We start from the raw sequence: 20,520 nt of genomic DNA on the forward strand, positions 1-20,520 counted from the left end.
CAGAACAACCAAGGTGGTAAATGGTAGAGCTGTCTGAACAGAACAACCAAGGTGGTAAAGGATAGAGCTGTCTGAACAGAACAACCAGGTGGTAGAGCTGTCTGAACATACCAACCAGGTGGTAAAGGGTAGAGCTGTCTGAACAGAACAACCAGGTGGTAAAGGGTAGAGCTGTCTGAACAGAACAACCAGGTGGTAGAGCTGTCTGAACAGAACAATCAAGGTGGTAAAGTGTAGAGCTGTCTGAACAGAACAACCAGGTGGTAGAGCTGTCTGAACAGATCAACCAGGTGGCAAAGTGTAGAGCTGTCTGAACAGAACAACCAGGTGGTAAAGTTGAGAGCTGTCTGAATAGAACAACCAGGTGGTAAAGTGTAGAGCTGTCTGAACAGAACAACCAGGTGGTAAAGTGTAGAGTTGTCTGAACAGAACAACCAGGTGGTAGAGTTGTCTGAACAGAACAACCAGGTGGAAAAGCTGTCTGAACAGATCAACCAGGTGGTAAGTGTAGAGATGTCTGAACAGAACAACCAGGTGGTAAAGTGTAGAGCTGTCTGAACAGAACAACCAGGTGTTAAAGTGTAGAGCTGTCTGAACAGATCAACCAGTTGGTAAGTGTAGAGTTGTCTGAACAGAACAACCAGGTGGTAGAGTTGTCTGAACAGAACAACCAGGTGGTAAAGCTGTCTGAACAGAACAACCAGGTGGTAAAGTGTAGAGCTGTCTGAACAGAACAGCCAGGTGGTAAAGTGTAGAGCTGTCTGAACAGAACAACCAGGTGGTAAAGTGTAGAGCTGTCTGAACAGAACAACCAAGGTGGTAAAATGTAGAGCTGTCTGAACAGAAAAACCAGGTGGTAAAGGGTAGAGCTGCCTGAACAGAACAACCAGGTGGTAGAGCTGTCTGAATAGAACAACCAGGTGGTAGAGCTGTCTGAACAGAACAACCAGGTGGTAAAGTGTAGAGCTGTCTGAACAGAACAACCAGGTGGTAAAGGATAGAGCTGTTTGAACAGAACAACCAGGTGGTAGAGCTGTCTGAACAGAACAACCAGGTGGTTAAGTGTAGAGCTGTCTGAACAGAACAACCAGGTGGTAAAGGATAGAGCTGTCTGAATAGAACAACCAGGTGGTAGAGCTGTCTGAACAGAACAACCAGGTGGTAGAGGGTAGAGCTGTCTGGAAAGAACAACCAGGTGGTAGAGCTGTCTGAACAGAACAACCAGGTGGTAAAGTGTAGAGCTGTCTGAACAGAACAACCAGGTGGTAAAGGATAGAGCTGTCTGAACAGAACAACCAGGTGGTAAAGGATAGAGCTGTCTGAACAGAACAACCAGGTGGTAACGGATAGAGCTGTCTGAACAGAACAACCAGGTGGTAGAGCTGTCTGAACAGAACAACCAGGTGGTAAAGTGTAGAGCTGTCTGAACAGAACAACCAGGTGGTAAAGGATAGAGCTGTCTGAATAGAACAACCAGGTGGTAGAGCTGTCTGAACAGAACAACCAGGTGGTAAAGTGTAGAGCTGTCTGAACAGAACAACCAGGTGGTAGAGGGTAGAGCTGTCTGAACAGAACAACCAGGTGGTAGAGCTGTCTGAACAGAACAACCAGGTGGTAAAGGGTAGAGCTGTCTGGAAAGAACAACCAGGTGGTAGAGCTGTCTGAACAGAACAACCAGGTGGTAAAGTGTAGAGCTGTCTGAACAGAACAACCAGGTGGTAAAGGATAGAGCTGTCTGAACAGAACAACCAGGTGGTAAAGGATAGAGCTGTCTGAACAGAACAACCAGGTGGTAGAGCTGTCTGAACAGACCACCAGGTGGTAAAGGGTAGAGCTGTCTGAACAGAACAACCAGGTGGTAAAGGGTAGAGCTGTCTGAACAGAACAACCAGGTGGTAGAGCTGTCTGAACAGAACAACCAGGTGGTAGAGCTGTCTGAACAGAACAACTAGGTGGAAAAGTGTAGAGCTGTCTGAACAGAACAACCAAGGTGGTAAAGGGTAGAGCTGTCTGAACAGAACAGCCAGGTGGTAGAGCTGTCTGAACAGAAGAACCAGGTGGTAAAGTGTAGAGCTGTCTGAACAGAACAAACAAGGTGGTAAAGGATAGAGCTGTCTGAACAGAACAACCAGGTGGTAGAGCTGTCTGAACAGACCACCAGGTGGTAAAGGGTAGAGCTGTCTGAACAGAACAACCAGGTGGTAAAGGGTAGAGCTGTCTGAACAGAACAACCAGGTGGTAGAGCTGTCTGAACAGAACAATCAAGGTGGTAAAGTGTAGAGCTGTCTGAACAGAACAACAAGGTGGTAGAGCTGTCTCAACAGATCAACCAGGTGGTAAAGTGTAGAGCTGTCTGAACAGAACAACCAGGTGGTAAAGTTGAGAGCTGTCTGAATAGAACAACCAGGTGGTAAAGTGTAGAGCTGCCTGAACAGAACAACCAGGTGGTAAAGTGTAGAGTTGTCTGAACAGAACAACCAGGTGGTAGAGTTGTCTGAACAGAACAACCAGGTGGTAAAGCTGTCTGAACAGATCAACCAGGTGGTAAGTGTAGAGATGTCTGAACAGAACAACCAGGTGGTAGAGTTGTCTGACCAGAACAACCAGGTGGTAAAGTGTAGAGCTGTCTGAACAGAACAACCAGGTGGTAGAGCTGTCTGAACAGATCAACCACGTGGTAAAGTGTAGAGCTGTCTGAACAGAACAACCAGGAGGTAGAGTTGTCTGAACAGAACAATCGGTTGGTAAAGCTGTCTGAACAGAACAACAAAGGTGGTAGAGCTGTCTGAACAGATCAACCAGGTGGTAAAGTGTAGAGATGTCTGAACAGAACAACCAGGTGGTAGAGCTGTCTGAACAGATCAACCAGGTGGTAAAGTGTAGAGCTGTCTGAACAGAACAACCAGGTGGTATAGCTGTCTGAACAGAATAACCAGGTGGTAGAGCTGTCTGAACAGAACAACCAGGTGGTAGAGCTGTCTGAACAGATCAACCAGGTGGTAAAGTGTAGAGCTGTCTGAACAGAACAACCAGGAGGTAGAGTTGTCTGAACAGAACAACCAGGTGGTAAAGCTGTCTGAACAGAACAACCAAGGTGGTAGAGCTGTCTGAACAGATCAACCAGGTGGTAAAGTGTAGAGCTGTCTGAACAGAACAACCAGGTGGTAGAGCTGTCTGAACAGATCAACCAGGTGGTAAAGTGTAGAGCTGTCTGAACAGAACAACCAGGTGGTAAAGGATAGAGCTGTCTGAATAGAACAACCAGGTGGTAGAGCTGTCTGAACAGAACAACCAGGTGGTAGAGGGTAGAGCTGTCTGGAAAGAACAACCAGGTGGTAGAGCTGTCTGAACAGAACAACCAGGTGGTAAAGTGTAGAGCTGTCTGAACAGAACAACCAGGTGGTAAAGGATAGAGCTGTCTGAACAGAACAACCAGGTGGTAAAGGATAGAGCTGTCTGAACAGAACAACCAGGTGGTAACGGATAGAGCTGTCTGAACAGAACAACCAGGTGGTAGAGCTGTCTGAACAGAACAACCAGGTGGTAAAGTGTAGAGCTGTCTGAACAGAACAACCAGGTGGTAAAGGATAGAGCTGTCTGAATAGAACAACCAGGTGGTAGAGCTGTCTGAACAGAACAACCAGGTGGTAAAGTGTAGAGCTGTCTGAACAGAACAACCAGGTGGTAAAGGATAGAGCTGTCTGAACAGAACAACCAGGTGGTAGAGCTGTCTGAACAGAACAACCAGGTGGAAAAGTGTAGAGCTGTCTGAACAGAACAACCAAGGTGGTAAAGGGTAGAGCTGTCTGAACAGAACAACCAGGTGGTAGAGCTGTCTGAACAGACCAACCAGGTGGTAAAGGGTAGAGCTGTCTGAACAGAACAACCAGGTGGTAAAGGGTAGAGCTGTCTGAACAGAACAACCAGGTGGTAAAGTGTAGAGCTGTCTGAACAGAACAACAAGGTGGTAGAGCTGTCTCAACAGATCAACCAGGTGGTAAAGTGTAGAGCTGTCTGAACAGAACAACCAGGTGGTAAAGTTGAGAGCTGTCTGAATAGAACAACCAGGTGGTAAAGTGTAGAGCTGTCTGAACAGAACAACCAGGTGGTAAAGTGTAGAGTTGTCTGAACAGAACAACCAGGTGGTAGAGTTGTCTGAACAGAACAACCAGGTGGTAAAGCTGTCTGAACAGATCAACCAGGTGGTAAGTGTAGAGATGTCTGAACAGAACAACCAGGTGGTAGAGTTGTCTGACCAGAACAACCAGGTGGTAAAGTGTAGAGCTGTCTGAACAGAACAACCAGGTGGTAGAGCTGTCTGAACAGATCAACCACGTGGTAAAGTGTAGAGCTGTCTGAACAGAACAACCAGGAGGTAGAGTTGTCTGAACAGAACAATCGGTTGGTAAAGCTGTCTGAACAGAACAACAAAGGTGGTAGAGCTGTCTGAACAGATCAACCAGGTGGTAAAGTGTAGAGATGTCTGAACAGAACAACCAGGTGGTAGAGCTGTCTGAACAGATCAACCAGGTGGTAAAGTGTAGAGCTGTCTGAACAGAACAACCAGGTGGTATAGCTGTCTGAACAGAATAACCAGGTGGTAGAGCTGTCTGAACAGAACAACCAGGTGGTAGAGCTGTCTGAACAGATCAACCAGGTGGTAAAGTGTAGAGCTGTCTGAACAGAACAACCAGGAGGTAGAGTTGTCTGACCAGAACAACCAGGTGGTAAAGCTGTCTGAACAGAACAACCAAGGTGGTAGAGCTGTCTGAACAGATCAACCAGGTGGTAAAGTGTAGAGCTGTCTGAACAGAACAACCAGGTGGTAGAGCTGTCTGAACAGATCAACCAGGTGGTAAAGTGTAGAGCTGTCTGAACAGAACAACCAGGTGGTAAAGGATAGAGCTGTCTGAATAGAACAACCAGGTGGTAGAGCTGTCTGAACAGAACAACCAGGTGGTAGAGGGTAGAGCTGTCTGGAAAGAACAACCAGGTGGTAGAGCTGTCTGAACAGAACAACCAGGTGGTAAAGTGTAGAGCTGTCTGAACAGAACAACCAGGTGGTAAAGGATAGAGCTGTCTGAACAGAACAACCAGGTGGTAAAGGATAGAGCTGTCTGAACAGAACAACCAGGTGGTAACGGATAGAGCTGTCTGAACAGAACAACCAGGTGGTAGAGCTGTCTGAACAGAACAACCAGGTGGTAAAGTGTAGAGCTGTCTGAACAGAACAACCAGGTGGTAAAGGATAGAGCTGTCTGAATAGAACAACCAGGTGGTAGAGCTGTCTGAACAGAACAACCAGGTGGTAAAGTGTAGAGCTGTCTGAACAGAACAACCAGGTGGTAGAGGGTAGAGCTGTCTGAACAGAACAACCAGGTGGTAGAGCTGTCTGAACAGAACAACCAGGTGGTAAAGGGTAGAGCTGTCTGGAAAGAACAACCGGTTGGTAGAGCTGTCTGAACAGAACAACCAGGTGGTAAAGTGTAGAGCTGTCTGAACAGAACAACCAGGTGGTAAAGGATAGAGCTGTCTGAACAGAACAACCAGGTGGTAAAGGATAGAGCTGTCTGAACAGAACAACCAGGTGGTAAAGGATAGAGCTGTCTGAACAGAACAACCAGGTGGTAGAGCTGTCTGAACAGAACAACCAGGTGGAAAAGTGTAGAGCTGTCTGAACAGAACAACCAAGGTGGTAAAGGGTAGAGCTGTCTGAACAGAACAGCCAGGTGGTAGAGCTGTCTGAACAGAAGAACCAGGTGGTAAAGTGTAGAGCTGTCTGAACAGAACAAACAAGGTGGTAAAGGATAGAGCTGTCTGAACAGAACAACCAGGTGGTAGAGCTGTCTGAACAGACCAACCAGGTGGTAAAGGGTAGAGCTGTCTGAACAGAACAACCAGGTGGTAAAGGGTAGAGCTGTCTGAACAGAACAACCAGGTGGTAGAGCTGTCTGAACAGAACAAACAGGTGGTAGAGCTGTCTCAACAGATCAACCAGCTGGTAAAGTGTAGAGCTGTCTGAACAGAACAACCAGGTGGTAAAGTTGAGAGCTGTCTGAATAGAACAACCAGGTGGTAAAGTGTAGAGCTGTCTGAACAGAACAACCAGGTGGTAAAGTGTAGAGTTGTCTGAACAGAACAACCAGGTGGTAGAGTTGTCTGAACAGAACAACCAGGTGGTAAAGCTGTCTGAACAGATCAACCAGGTGGTAAGTGTAGAGATGTCTGAACAGAACAACCAGGTGGTAGAGTTGTCTGAACAGAACAACCAGGTGGTAAAGTGTAGAGCTGTCTGAACAGAACAACCAGGTTGTAGAGCTGTCTGAACAGATCAACCACGTGGTAAAGTGTAGAGCTGTCTGAACAGAACAACCAGGAGGTAGAGTTGTCTGAACAGAACAATCGGTTGGTAAAGCTGTCTGAACAGAACAACAAAGGTGGTAGAGCTGTCTGAACAGATCAACCAGGTGGTAAAGTGTAGAGATGTCTGAACAGAACAACCAGGTGGTAGAGCTGTCTGAACAGATCAACCAGGTGGTAAAGTGTAGATCTGTCTGAACAGAACAACCAGGTGGTATAGCTGTCTGAACAGACCAACCAGGTGGTAAAGGGTAGAGCTGTCTGAACAGAACAACCAGGTGGTAAAGGGTAGAGCTGTCTGAACAGAACAACCAGGTGGTAAAGTGTAGAGCTGTCTGAACAGAACAACAAGGTGGTAGAGCTGTCTCAACAGATCAACCAGGTGGTAAAGTGTAGAGCTGTCTGAACAGAACAACCAGGTGGTAAAGTTGAGAGCTGTCTGAATAGAACAACCAGGTGGTAAAGTGTAGAGCTGTCTGAACAGAACAACCAGGTGGTAAAGTGTAGAGTTGTCTGAACAGAACAACCAGGTGGTAGAGTTGTCTGAACAGAACAACCAGGTGGTAAAGCTGTCTGAACAGATCAACCAGGTGGTAAGTGTAGAGATGTCTGAACAGAACAACCAGGTGGTAGAGTTGTCTGACCAGAACAACCAGGTGGTAAAGTGTAGAGCTGTCTGAACAGAACAACCAGGTGGTAGAGCTGTCTGAACAGATCAACCACGTGGTAAAGTGTAGAGCTGTCTGAACAGAACAACCAGGAGGTAGAGTTGTCTGAACAGAACAATCGGTTGGTAAAGCTGTCTGAACAGAACAACAAAGGTGGTAGAGCTGTCTGAACAGATCAACCAGGTGGTAAAGTGTAGAGATGTCTGAACAGAACAACCAGGTGGTAGAGCTGTCTGAACAGATCAACCAGGTGGTAAAGTGTAGAGCTGTCTGAACAGAACAACCAGGTGGTATAGCTGTCTGAACAGAATAACCAGGTGGTAGAGCTGTCTGAACAGAACAACCAGGTGGTAGAGCTGTCTGAACAGATCAACCAGGTGGTAAAGTGTAGAGCTGTCTGAACAGAACAACCAGGAGGTAGAGTTGTCTGACCAGAACAACCAGGTGGTAAAGCTGTCTGAACAGAACAACCAAGGTGGTAGAGCTGTCTGAACAGATCAACCAGGTGGTAAAGTGTAGAGCTGTCTGAACAGAACAACCAGGTGGTAGAGCTGTCTGAACAGATCAACCAGGTGGTAAAGTGTAGAGCTGTCTGAACAGAACAACCAGGTGGTAAAGGATAGAGCTGTCTGAATAGAACAACCAGGTGGTAGAGCTGTCTGAACAGAACAACCAGGTGGTAGAGGGTAGAGCTGTCTGGAAAGAACAACCAGGTGGTAGAGCTGTCTGAACAGAACAACCAGGTGGTAAAGTGTAGAGCTGTCTGAACAGAACAACCAGGTGGTAAAGGATAGAGCTGTCTGAACAGAACAACCAGGTGGTAAAGGATAGAGCTGTCTGAACAGAACAACCAGGTGGTAACGGATAGAGCTGTCTGAACAGAACAACCAGGTTGTAGAGCTGTCTGAACAGAACAACCAGGTGGTAAAGTGTAGAGCTGTCTGAACAGAACAACCAGGTGGTAAAGGATAGAGCTGTCTGAATAGAACAACCAGGTGGTAGAGCTGTCTGAACAGAACAACCAGGTGGTAAAGTGTAGAGCTGTCTGAACAGAACAACCAGGTGGTAGAGGGTAGAGCTGTCTGAACAGAACAACCAGGTGGTAGAGCTGTCTGAACAGAACAACCAGGTGGTAAAGGGTAGAGCTGTCTGGAAAGAACAACCGGTTGGTAGAGCTGTCTGAACAGAACAACCAGGTGGTAAAGTGTAGAGCTGTCTGAACAGAACAACCAGGTGGTAAAGGATAGAGCTGTCTGAACAGAACAACCAGGTGGTAAAGGATAGAGCTGTCTGAACAGAACAACCAGGTGGTAAAGGATAGAGCTGTCTGAACAGAACAACCAGGTGGTAGAGCTGTCTGAACAGAACAACCAGGTGGAAAAGTGTAGAGCTGTCTGAACAGAACAACCAAGGTGGTAAAGGGTAGAGCTGTCTGAACAGAACAGCCAGGTGGTAGAGCTGTCTGAACAGAAGAACCAGGTGGTAGAGCTGTCTGAACAGACCAACCAGGTGGTAAAGGATAGAGCTGTCTGAACAGAACAACCAGGTGGTAGAGCTGTCTGAACAGACCAACCAGGTGGTAAAGGGTAGAGCTGTCTGAACAGAACAACCAGGTGGTAAAGGGTAGAGCTGTCTGAACAGAACAACCAGGTGGTAGAGCTGTCTGAACAGAACAATCAAGGTGGTAAAGTGTAGAGCTGTCTGAACAGAACAAACAGGTGGTAGAGCTGTCTCAACAGATCAACCAGCTGGTAAAGTGTAGAGCTGTCTGAACAGAACAACCAGGTGGTAAAGTTGAGAGCTGTCTGAATAGAACAACCAGGTGGTAAAGTGTAGAGCTGTCTGAACAGAACAACCAGGTGGTAAAGTGTAGAGTTGTCTGAACAGAACAACCAGGTGGTAGAGTTGTCTGAACAGAACAACCAGGTGGTAAAGCTGTCTGAACAGATCAACCAGGTGGTAAGTGTAGAGATGTCTGAACAGAACAACCAGGTGGTAGAGTTGTCTGAACAGAACAACCAGGTGGTAAAGTGTAGAGCTGTCTGAACAGAACAACCAGGTTGTAGAGCTGTCTGAACAGATCAACCACGTGGTAAAGTGTAGAGCTGTCTGAACAGAACAACCAGGAGGTAGAGTTGTCTGAACAGAACAACCAGGAGGTAGAGTTGTCTGAACAGAACAATCGGTTGGTAAAGCTGTCTGAACAGAACAACAAAGGTGGTAGAGCTGTCTGAACAGATCAACCAGGTGGTAAAGTGTAGAGATGTCTGAACAGAACAACCAGGTGGTAGAGCTGTCTGAACAGATCAACCAGGTGGTAAAGTGTAGAGCTGTCTGAACAGAACAACCAGGTGGTATAGCTGTCTGAACAGAATAACCAGGTGGTAGAGCTGTCTGAACAGAACAACCAGGTGGTAGAGCTGTCTGAACAGATCAACCAGGTGGTAAAGTGTAGAGCTGTCTGAACAGAACAACCAGGAGGTAGAGTTGTCTGAACAGAACAACCAGGTGGTAAAGCTGTCTGAACAGAACAACCAAGGTGGTAGAGCTGTCTGAACAGATCAACCAGGTGGTAAAGTGTAGAGCTGTCTGAACAGAACAACCAGGTGGTAGAGCTGTCTGAACAGATCAACCAGGTGGTAAAGTGTAGAGCTGTCTGAACAGAACAACCAGGTGGTAAAGTTGAGAGCTGTCTGAACAGAACAACCAGGTGGTAGAGCTGTCTGAACAGAACAACCAGGTGGTAGAGCTGTCTGAACAGAACAACCAGGTGGTAGAGCTGTCAGAACAGAACAACCAGGTGGTAGAGCTGTCTGAACACAACAACCAGGTGGTAAAGTATAGAGCTGTCTGAACAGAACAACCAAGGTGGCAAATTGTAGAGCTGTCTGAACAGAACAACCAGGTGGTATAGCTGTCTGAACAGAACAACCAGGTGGTAGAGCTGTCTGAACAGCACAACCAGGTGGTAGAGCTGTCAGAACAGAACAACCAGGTGGTAGAGCTGTCTGATCAGAACAACCAGGTGGTAAAGTGAAGAGCTGTCTGAACAGAACAACCAGGTGGTAGAGCTGTCTGAACAGATCAACCAGGTGGTAAAGTGTAGAGCTGTCTGAACAGAACAACCAAGGTGGTAAAGTTGAGAGCTGTCTGAATAGAACAACCAGGTGGTAAAGTGTAGAGCTGTCTGAACAGAACAACCAGGTGGTAAAGTTGAGAGCTGTCTGAATAGAACAACCAGGTTGCAAAGTGTAGAGCTGTCTGAATAGAACAACCAGGTGGTAAAGTGTAGAGTTGTCTGAACAGAACAACCAGGTGGTAAAGTGTAGAGCTGTCTGAATAGAACAACCAGGTGGTAAAGTGTAGTGCTGTCTGAATAGAACAACCAGGTGATAAAGTGTAGAGTTGTCTGAACAGAACAACCAGGTGGTAAATTGTAGAGCTGTCTGAACAGAACAACCAGGTGGTAAAGTGTAGAGCTGTCTGAATAGAACAAACAGGTGGTAAAGTGTAGAGCTGTCTGAACAGAACAACCAGGTGGTATAGCTGTCTGAACAGAACAACCAGGTGGTAGAGTTGTCTGAACAGAACAACCAGGTGGTAAAGCTGTCTGAACAGATCAACCAGGTGGTAAGTGTAGAGATGTCTGAACAGAACAACCAGGTGGTAGAGTTGTCTGAACAGAACAACCAGGTGGTAAAGTGTAGAGCTGTCTGAACAGAACAACCAGGTTGTAGAGCTGTCTGAACAGATCAACCACGTGGTAAAGTGTAGAGCTGTCTGAACAGAACAACCAGGAGGTAGAGTTGTCTGAACAGAACAACCAGGAGGTAGAGTTGTCTGAACAGAACAATCGGTTGGTAAAGCTGTCTGAACAGAACAACAAAGGTGGTAGAGCTGTCTGAACAGATCAACCAGGTGGTAAAGTGTAGAGATGTCTGAACAGAACAACCAGGTGGTAGAGCTGTCTGAACAGATCAACCAGGTGGTAAAGTGTAGAGCTGTCTGAACAGAACAACCAGGTGGTATAGCTGTCTGAACAGAATAACCAGGTGGTAGAGCTGTCTGAACAGAACAACCAGGTGGTAGAGCTGTCTGAACAGATCAACCAGGTGGTAAAGTGTAGAGCTGTCTGAACAGAACAACCAGGAGGTAGAGTTGTCTGAACAGAACAACCAGGTGGTAAAGCTGTCTGAACAGAACAACCAAGGTGGTAGAGCTGTCTGAACAGATCAACCAGGTGGTAAAGTGTAGAGCTGTCTGAACAGAACAACCAGGTGGTAGAGCTGTCTGAACAGATCAACCAGGTGGTAAAGTGTAGAGCTGTCTGAACAGAACAACCAGGTGGTAAAGTTGAGAGCTGTCTGAACAGAACAACCAGGTGGTAGAGCTGTCTGAACAGAACAACCAGGTGGTAGAGCTGTCTGAACAGAACAACCAGGTGGTAGAGCTGTCAGAACAGAACAACCAGGTGGTAGAGCTGTCTGAACACAACAACCAGGTGGTAAAGTATAGAGCTGTCTGAACAGAACAACCAAGGTGGCAAATTGTAGAGCTGTCTGAACAGAACAACCAGGTGGTATAGCTGTCTGAACAGAACAACCAGGTGGTAGAGCTGTCTGAACAGCACAACCAGGTGGTAGAGCTGTCAGAACAGAACAACCAGGTGGTAGAGCTGTCTGATCAGAACAACCAGGTGGTAAAGTGAAGAGCTGTCTGAACAGAACAACCAGGTGGTAGAGCTGTCTGAACAGATCAACCAGGTGGTAAAGTGTAGAGCTGTCTGAACAGAACAACCAAGGTGGTAAAGTTGAGAGCTGTCTGAATAGAACAACCAGGTGGTAAAGTGTAGAGCTGTCTGAACAGAACAACCAGGTGGTAAAGTTGAGAGCTGTCTGAATAGAACAACCAGGTTGCAAAGTGTAGAGCTGTCTGAATAGAACAACCAGGTGGTAAAGTGTAGAGTTGTCTGAACAGAACAACCAGGTGGTAAAGTGTAGAGCTGTCTGAATAGAACAACCAGGTGGTAAAGTGTAGTGCTGTCTGAATAGAACAACCAGGTGATAAAGTGTAGAGTTGTCTGAACAGAACAACCAGGTGGTAAATTGTAGAGCTGTCTGAACAGAACAACCAGGTGGTAAAGTGTAGAGCTGTCTGAATAGAACAAACAGGTGGTAAAGTGTAGAGCTGTCTGAACAGAACAACCAGGTGGTATAGCTGTCTGAACAGAACAACCAGGTGGTAGAGCTGTCTGAACAGAACAACCAGGTGGTAGAGCTGTCTGAACAGAACAACCAGGTGGTAGAGCTGTCTGAACAGAACAACCAGGTGGTAGAGCTGTCTGAACAGAACAACCAGGTGGTAGAGCTGTCTGAACAGAACAACCAGGTGGTAAAGTATAGGGCTGTCTGAACAGAACAACCAGGTGGTAAAGTATAGGGCTGTCTGAACAGAACAACCAGGTGGTAGAGCTGTCTGAACAGAACAACCAGGTGGTAGAGCTGTCTGAACAGAACAACCAGGTGGTAGAGCTGTCTGAACAGAAAAACCAGGTGGTAGAGCTGTCTGAACAGAACAACCAGGTGGTAGAGCTGTCTGAACAGAACAACCAGTTGGTAAAGTGTAGAGCTGTCTGAACAGAACAACCAAGGTGGTAGAGCTGTCTGAACAGAACAACCAGGTGGTAAAGTGTAGAGCTGTCTGAACAGAACAACCAGGTGTTAAAGTGTAGAGCTGTCTGAACAGAACAACCAGGTGGTAAAGTGTAGAGCTGTCTGAACAGAACAACCAGGTGTTAAAGTGTAGAGCTGTCTGAACAGAACAACCAGGTGGTAAAGTGTAGAGCTGTCTGAACAGAACAACCAGGTGGTAAAGTGTAGAGCTGTCTGAACAGAACAACCAGGTGGTAGAGCTGTCTGAACAGAACAACCAGGTGGTAGAGCTGTCTGAACAGAACAACCAAGTGGTAGAGCTGTCTGAACAGAACAACCAGGTGGTAAAGTGTAGAGCTGTCTGAACAGAACAACCAGGTGGTAAAGTGTAGAGCTGTCTGAACAGAACAACCAGGTGGTAGAGCTGTCTGAACAGAACAACCAGGTGGTAAAGGATAGAGCTGTCTGAACATAGACGTGGAAACAGATAAAATACCTGGTTTAACCAATCAACATCTGTTCTCCTTGGGAAGGGTTCATCATGTGCTATTTGCATCAGGGGCGTAGACTTGGATGGGCCTGGGTGGGCAGAGGCCCACCCACTGGGGAGCCAGGCGCTGACAGGCCCATCCAATCAGATTGATGTGGTCTGAGCATTGTGGTGGACTTCTATTAAAATAAGTTACATTTTGAGATTGAAAATCTGAATAAAACAGGAAAACATTTTTCACAAAGGGTGCCTTTCCTTCGCTGGGCGGGCCCTTTGGAAACTTTATGGCTACATTAGAGTATACCCACTTCTCCAAGCACCACTACACCACTACACAGGGCTGATGTAGAGACAGCAGTCACACACAGCATGATGGTAAAGCACCACTACACAGGGCTGATGTAGAGACAGCAGTCACACACAGCATGATGGTAAAGCACCACTACACAGGGCGGATGGAAAGACAGCAGTCACACACAGCATGATGGTAAAGCACCAATACACAGGGCTGATGGAAAGACAGCAGTCACACACGCAAATCAAATCAAATCAAATGTATTTATATTGCCCTTCTTACATCAGTTGATATATCAATGTGCTATACAGAAACCCAGCCTAAAACCCCAAACAGCAAGCAATGCAGGTGTAGAAGCACAGTGGCTACGAAAAACTCCCTTGAAAGGAACATAGAGAAGAACCGGGCTATGTGGGGTGGCCAGTCCTCTTCTGGCTGTGCCGGGTGGAGATTATAACAGAACATGGCCAAGATGTTCAAATGTTCATAAATGAGCAGCATGGTCAAATAATAGGTCTGGGACAGGTAGCACGTCCGGTGAACAGGTCAGGGTTCCATAGCCGCAGGCAGAACAGTTGAAACTGGAGCAGCAGCACGGCCAGGTGGACTGGGGACAACAAGGAGTCATCATGCCAGGTAGTCCTGAGGCATGGTCCTAGGGCTCAGGTCCTCCAAGAGAGAGAAAGAAAGAAAGAGAGAAAGGGAGAATTAGAGAGAGCACAATTAAATTCACACTGGACACTGGATAAGACAGGAGAAATATTCCAGATATAACAGACTGACCCTAGCCCTCCGACACAAACTATGGCAGCATAAATACTGGAGGCTGAGACAGGAGGGGTCAGGAGACATTGTGGCCCCATCCAATGATACCCCCGGACAGGGCCAAACAGGCAGGATATAACCCCACCCACTTTGCCAAAGCACAGCCCCCACAACACTAGAGGGATATCTTCAACCACTAACTTACCATCTATCTCCCCCGTGGCACAACCCAAGGGGGGTGCGCCAACCTAGACAGGAAGATCACGTCAGTGACTCAACCCACTCAAGGGACGCACCCCTCCTAGGGACGGCATGGAAGAGCACCAGTAAGCCAGTGACTCAGCCCCTGTAATAGGGTTAGAGGCAGAGAATCCCAGTGGAGAGAGGGGAACCGGCCAGGCAGAGACAGCAAGGGCGGTTTGTTGCTCCAGTGCCTTTCCGTTCACCTTCACACTCCTGGGCCAGACTACACTCAATCATATGACCCACTGAAGAGATGAATCTTGAGTAAAGACTTAAAGGTTGAGACCGAGTCTGCGTCTCTGACATGGGTAGGCAGACCATTCCATAAAAATGGAGCTCTATAGGAGAAAGCCCTGCCTCCAGCTGTTTGCTTAGAAATTCTAGGGACAATTAGGAGGCCTGCGTCTTGTGACCGTAGTGTACGTGTAGGTATGTACGGCAGGACCAAATCAGAGAGATAGGTAGGAGCAAGCCCATGTAATGCTTTGTAGGTTAGCAGTAAAACCTTGAAATCAGCCCTAGCCTTAACAGGAAGCCAGTGTAGAGAGGCTAGCACTGGAGTAATATGATCACATTTTTTGGTTCTAGTCAGGATTCTAGCAGCCGTATTTAGCACTAACTGAAGTTTGTTTTGTGCTTTATCCGGGTAGACGGAAAGTAGAGCATTGCAGTAATCTAACCTAGAAGTAACAAAAGCATGGATTAATTTTTCTGCATCATTTTTGGACAGACAATTTTTGATTTTTGCAACGTTACATAGATGGAGAAAAGCTATCCTTGAAACAGTCTTGATATTTTCGTCAAAAGAGAGATCAGGGTCCAGAGTAACGCCGAGGTCCTTCACAGTTTTATTTGAGGCGACTGCACAACCATCAAGATTAATTGTCAAAGTGAATGATGTTAAAACACAATGTGTTAAAACACATTCCAGTTCATAGTCAATGATGGCAGGCCCTACTGCCTGTAAACACACAGTCCAGATCATAGTCAATGATGGCAGGCCCTACTGCCTGTAAACACACAGTCCAGATCATAGTGAATGATGGCAGGCCTGTGTGGCAAATGGCTTGTCATTTGGTCTACTGTAGTTCTGATTGGCTATAGCGCACCGGTTTCTGTGGACTCCGGTCCTGGACAAGACAATGTTTTTATTTGGTTAATTAATTTACTGCAGTGACTTTTTTAATTGTCCAAACGCACAACTGCTTCCCCACTATATTTCTATAGAATTTTCACAAGTGCCTTAGTATATGTAATGTAATCCCCAAACATTCTAAGAATCAATGAAAATGTCCGATTTTTTTTTAAGTGTCATATTCTTCCTGGTGTTGTATATGAACTGATATTGATAAGATTTCATGTTGATAAAAAGCTGTCATTTCCACTTTAAATGCAAAAAACATTCTCACACATTCTCACACAAGTTATTTTCAAAATAATAATAATAATAATAACATTAAGCGTGCTGCATTAAATTACACAGAGATGGCTAATGACAGCAAGCGTGCTGCATTAAAACACAAAGAGATGGCTAACAACAGCAAGCGCGCAGCATTAAATTACACAGAGATGGCTAACAGCAGCAAGCGTGCTGCATTAAATTACACTAAGAGATGGCTAACGACAGCAAGCGTGCTGCAATAAATTACACAGAGATGGCTAATGACAGCAAGCGTGCTGCATTAAATTAACAGGGGTGGCTAACGACAGCAAGCGCGCTGCATTAAATTAACAGGGGTGGCTAATGACAGCAAGCGTGCTGCATTAAATTAACAGGGGTGGCTAATGACAGCAAGCGTGCTGCATTAAATTAACAGGGGTGGCTAATGACAGCAAGCGTGCTGCATTAAATTACACAGAGATGGCTAATGACAGCAAGCGTGCTGCATTAAATAACACAAAGAGATGGCTAACGACAGCAAGCGTGCTGCAATAAATTACACAGAGATGGCTAATGACAGCAAGCGTGCTGCATTAAATTAACAGGGGTGGCTAACGACAGCAAGCGCGCTGCATTAAATTAACAGGGGTGGCTAATGACAGCAAGCGTGCTGCATTAAATTAACAGGGGTGGCTAATGACAGCAAGCGTGCTGCATTAAATTAACAGGGGTGGCTAATGACAGCAAGCGTGCTGCATTAAATTACACAGAGATGGCTAATGACAGCAAGCGTGCTGCATTAAATAACACAAAGAGATGGCTAACGACAGCAAGCGTGCTGCAATAAATTACACAGAGATGGCTAATGACAGCAAGCGTGCTGCATTAAATTAACAGGGGTGGCTAATGACAGCAAGCGTGCTGCATTAAATTACACAGAGATGGCTAATGACAGCAAGCGTGCTGCATTAAATTAACAGGGGTGGCTAACGACAGCAAGCGCGCTGCATTAAATTAACAGGGGTGGCTAATGACAGCAAGCGTGCTGCATTAAATTAACAGGGGTGGCTAATGACAGCAAGCGTGCTGCATTAAATTAACAGGGGTGGCTAATGACAGCAAGCGTGCTGCATTAAATTACACAGAGATGGCTAACAACAGCAAGCGTGCTGCATTAAATTAGACTAAGAGATGGCTAACGACAGCAAGCGTGCTGCAATAAATTACACAGAGATGGCTAATGACAGCAAGCGTGCTGCATTAAAACACAAAGAGATGGCTAATGACAGCAAGCGTGCTGCATTAAAACACAAAGAGATGGCTAACGACAGCAAGCGCGCTGCATTAAAACACAAAGAGATGGCTAATGACAGCAAGCGTGCTGCATTAAAACACAAAGAGATGGCTAACGACAGCAAGCGCGCTGCATTAAAACACAAAGAGATGGCTAATGACAGCAAGCGTGCTGCATTAAAACACAAAGAGATGGCTAACGACAGCAAGCGCGCTGCATTAAAACACAAAGAGATGGCTAACGACAGCAAGCGCGCTGCATTAAAACACAAAGAGATGGCTAACAACAGCAAGCGTGCTGCATTAAAACACAAAGAGATGGCTAACGACAGCAAGCGCGCTGCATTAAAACACAAAGAGATGGCTAATGACAGCAAGCGTGCTGCATTAAAACACAAAGAGATGGCTAACGACAGCAAGCGCGCTGCATTAAAACACAAAGAGATGGCTAACAACAGCAAGCGTGTTGCATTAAATTACACATAGACATGGCTAACAACAGCAAGCATGCTGCATTAAATTACACAAAGAGATTGCTAACAACAGCAAGTATGCTGCATTAAATTACACATAGAGATGGCTAACAACAGCAAGTGTGCTGCATTAAATTACACATAGAGATGGCTAACAGCAAGTGTGCTGCATTAAAACACAAAGAGATCAATCCTCTTTGATAACAAATAAAATGAAATAAAACCTTACATGAAATGCTTATTAACAAGCCCTTAACCAACAGTGCAGTTCAAGAAGAGTTAAGAAAATATTTACCAAATAAACTAAAGTAAAAAAAAAATGTCATAAAAAAGGAGAAGTTTTCATTAAAGACGGTCCCACTCATTATGTAAAAATGTGAGGTTGATTCCACTGTCACTCCAAAATGTTCCCTAATACAGTTGGATGGCAGATGCCCTTCTTCTGATTGCCTAGCCAATGGCTGACTTAGATAGCTAGATTTTGATCATTTAAACTGAAGAGATTAAATCATACATCATTGAACATAATAATATAAATATTATTACTATTATAATAATGATTTAATAAATCCTTAGCCCTTCTCTGAAGGCGTAGAAGGCCCATTGTTCCCCACTGTGTTTGGGTTAGTAATAATTTATAGAGTGGCTCTATTTGCCCTCATTATGCTTTTTTTCACTATTCTGAATGTTTACAGTAAATACTGGACATTTTGGACTTATTATGGAGGTAATATGACAAATTATAATAATGGTCTTGAACTGGACTCACATTTTTCTGACCTCGGTCTTGACTCTGTCTCAGACCCATTCTCCCCATCTCAGTCTTGACTCGGTCTCGCCCAATTATCATAGGACCGTCTCTCATTATCATAGGACCCTCTCTCATTATCATAGGACCCTGTCTCATTATCATAGGACCCTGTCTCATTATCATAGGACCTGAACCCTAACCCTCTCTCATTATCACAGGACCCTGTCTCATTATCACAGGACCCTGTCTCATTATCATAGGACCCTGTCTCATTATCATAGGACCCTATCTCATTATCATAGGACCCAAACCCTAACCCTCTCTCATTATCGTTAGACCCTCTCTCATTATCGTATGACCCTCTCTCATTATCGTATGACCCTCTCTCATTATCATAAGACCCTCTCTCATTATCGTATGACCCTCTCTCATTATCGTATGACCCTCTCTCATTATCGTAGGACCCTCTCTCAATATCGAACGACCCTCTCTCGTTATCGTAGACCCTCTCTCGTTATCGTAGACCCTCTCTCATTATCATAGGACTCGAACCCTAACCCTCTCTCATTATCGTATGACCCTCTCTCATTATCATAGGACCTATCTCATTATCATAAGACTCTCTCTCATGATCATAGGCCCCTCTCTCATTATTATAGGACCCTCTCTCATTATCATAGGACCCTCTCTCATTATCGTACGACCCTCTTTCATTATCATAAGACCCTTTTTAAAATATTTCCACACAACATCCTCAATCGATCTGCAGTCCTCTTTCTCTGTTTCTCTTGCTATTTCCATCTTTCTTTAATTCTTCCATCCTTCTTCAACTGCCTCCCACACTCTCACACAAAACTAATAGTGACATTTGTTGTTTACTCCTCCCCCTCCCTCCCCTCCCTCTCCTTTCTTGCTCTTTCCGTGTCTCACACATAAAGCGCCTTCAGAAAGTATTCACACCCCTTGACTTGTTTCACATTTTGTTGTGTTACAGCCTGAATTAAAAATGGGGCACTGCCCTACACACAATACCCCATAATGTCAAAGTGGAATTAAATATTTTTAAATGTGTAAAATGTCTTGAGTCAATAATTATTCAACCCCTTTGTTATGGCAAACCTAAATAAGTTCAGGAGTAAACATTTGCTTAATAGGTTGCATGGACAATAATAACATGATTTTTGAATTCCTTCCTCATCTCTGTACCCCACAAAGGTCCCTCAGTCGAGCAGTCAATTTCAAACACAAAAAAACAGGGAGGTTTTCCAATGCCTAGCAAAGAAGGGCACCTATTGGTAGATGGGTAAAAAAAAATGCAGAAATTGAATATCCGTTTGAGCATGGTGATTAATTACACTTTGGTTGTTGTATCAATACACCCAGTCACTACAAAGATACAGGTGTCCTTCCTAACTCAGTTGCCGGAGAGGAAGGAAACTGCTTAGGGATTCCACCATTAGGCCAATGGTGACTTTAGAACAGTTATAGAGTTTAATGGCTGTGAGAGGAGAGAACTGAGGATGGATCAACAACATTATAGTTACTCCACAATACTAAACTAATTGACAGAGTGAAAAAAAGGAAGCTGGTACAGCATAAAAATATTCCAAAACATGCATCCTGTTTGTAACATGGCATTTAAGTAATACTGCAAAAAATGTGTCAAAGAAATTAACTCTTTGTCCTGAATACAAAGTGTTATGTTTGGGCAAATCCAATACAACACATTACTGAGTACCAATTTTCAAGCATGGTGGTGGCTGCATCATGTTATGGGTATGCTTGCAATTGTTAAGAACTGGGGAGTTTTTCAGGACACAAAAGAAATGGAATGGAGCTAAGCACAGGCAAAATCCTAGAGGAAAGCCTGGTTCAGTCTGTTTTCCGCAGACACTGGGAGATGAATTCCCCTTTCAGCAGGACAATAAACTAAAACACAAGGCCAAATCTACACTGGAGTTGCTTACCAAGAAGACCGAGTTAGGCCGCGTTATAGTTTGGACTTAAATCTGCTTGACAATCTTTGGCAAGAATTTCAAATGGTTGTCTAGCAATGATCAACAACCAATTTGACAGAGCTTGAAGAAGTTTGAAAAGAATAATGGGGAAATGTTGCACAATCTAGGTGTGGAAAGCTCTTGGAGACTTAC

General features: G+C 45.3%; 1 protein-coding gene across 2 annotated transcripts in view; it reads left to right on the plus strand.

Annotated features, from left to right (window-relative positions):
* LOC110507254 (nectin-1-like) overlaps positions 1 to 20,520 on the plus strand; it is a 453,892-nt gene that overhangs the window by 410,084 nt on the left and 23,288 nt on the right. The gene's annotated exons all lie outside the window — the stretch shown is intronic.

The sequence above is a fragment of the Oncorhynchus mykiss genome, chromosome 27, assembly GCF_057628025.1.
Source record: "Oncorhynchus mykiss isolate SJ-2025 chromosome 27, ASM5762802v1, whole genome shotgun sequence".
Classification (NCBI taxonomy): Eukaryota; Metazoa; Chordata; class Actinopteri; order Salmoniformes; family Salmonidae; genus Oncorhynchus; species Oncorhynchus mykiss.